Raw genomic sequence first — 1827 nt, 5'->3', positions numbered from 1 at the left:
CATTCCGCTTTAAAACTAAAGATTGCTGAAAGAAAAAACAAAGAATTTTTTTCTTTAAAAAAAAACCCCCAAAAAACAAAGAAATGCACAGCCAAAAGCAAGCAAAATTAAAACAAAAGCTTCACGTAAGCGGATAGATTTAAAACATTTGTTTAAAACTTTCGTCGAGAGAAGGGTGTATTTTGGACATTTTCCCGCAACGCAACTCCATTAAACAGTTTGTACTAAAAGCACTCTATAGTTTTTGTATATCTTAAATTTCTGTTTTGCTTTGTTGTTGTTGTTATTGCTTTAGTACATGTTTATAAGCATTTTTAAATAATTTTCTTCAACTTACAGAACTCAATGAAAGAGTCAACATCACACGCATACTTCTTTTTGATGGTATAATGTGTGGAGCAATCTATCTATCTATCTATCTATCTATCTATCTATCTGTCTATCTATTTATCTATCTATCTATCTATCCAGTGACGGACTTGCCAGTTTGCCCGATGGCAAGTGGGCCCTTGCGTCATTAGAATCCATATATTTGAGCGCATGTTAGTATCTGAAGGGCCCATCCCCTCAAGTTTGAGAATTTTTTATTCACTCCTGGAAGAATGCATTAATTATTTCAGCCTGGTTCTGTTTGTAGACAGTTGAAAAGAATACTTATAACAAAAAAAATTAAATGATAGCATTGTAGTTGCGGGTGGGCCCCCTTAGTCTCCTGGCAACCAATATTTTTAGACCCAGTCCACTACTGTATCTATCTATCTATCTATCTATCTATCTATCTATCTATCTATCTATCTATCTTTCTGTCTGTCTAACTATCTGCCTGTTTAATTATGCCAGTCTTACTACCTGTATCTATCTATCTATCTGTCTATCTGTCGCATTCTGTCCCACTGCTTGGTATCTTGAGCAAACCTAATACCTTAAGAATGAATTCTGTTCTTGTTAAAAAGAATCTATTTCAAAGCCCATCATATATATATACTACAATAAGAAGTTTGCTAAAAATTCTTATGCACTTTGTACGGCGAGCAACGTAAAGTGAATACCGTGCCATAATTTCCAATCAAAGTCGCAGCTCTTTCTTGACACTAATCACTAACGTTTCTACAAGATCCCTAGGGAAACCTTTGAATATCACATTTCGCATAACTGTTATCCTGAAGAACTAACGACTTCGTGGATATCTACGATGTTCTGTTCATTGAATTGAAAACGGCCTTTATTGTACATACTAAGTAAATAACCACTCGTTTCCTACACTGTACGTCTCTCTTCCTTTACACATACACACACACACACACACACGTACGGCCTCTCGCGCACGCGCTGCACACCTCAAATCTGTCACTAAGATTAATTAACACCTGTCAGTGGCATTCAGTTAAAATTCCTTTCTTTATCTTCTCTTCAGCCCCTCCTCCCCCTCCTCCTCCTCCTCCTTCTTCTTCTTCCATTTCTTTCTTTCTTTCATGTATGTCGGTTTCTTGGGGAGGTCGTGGTGTTCGTAGCAGTGGTGATGAGTGTTCAATCTATATTCTTATTTTTATAGGAAATATATATCGATTAAGGCTTTCCAGAAGCAGGTGATCATTTTAGGAACACCTTTGATGTTCCAAAATTGATCACCTGCTATTTGATCTTAGCCACCTCAGTGTTAAACAACTTCAAATTACGCTACATTTATATGACCGGATGCTCTTCCTGTCACCAACCCTATAGTAGAAGTGTCTTCTACTATAGCCTCGGGCCGACCAAAGCCTTGTAAGCGGATTTGGTAGACAGAAACTGAAAGAAGCCTGTCGTATATATGTGTATATATATATA

At 36.9% G+C, this 1827-nt stretch overlaps 1 protein-coding gene across 1 annotated transcript in view; it reads left to right on the top strand.

The window, feature by feature from the left end:
• LOC106884451 (archaemetzincin-2) overlaps positions 1-1827 on the top strand; it is a 14556-nt gene that overhangs the window by 8805 nt on the left and 3924 nt on the right. The window lies entirely within an intron of this gene.

The sequence above is a fragment of the Octopus bimaculoides genome, chromosome 7 (genome assembly GCF_001194135.2).
Source record: "Octopus bimaculoides isolate UCB-OBI-ISO-001 chromosome 7, ASM119413v2, whole genome shotgun sequence".
NCBI lineage: Eukaryota > Metazoa > Mollusca > Cephalopoda > Octopoda > Octopodidae > Octopus > Octopus bimaculoides.
The sequence above is the reverse complement of the archived record's forward strand: the minus strand, read 5'-3'. Positions and strand labels throughout refer to the sequence as shown.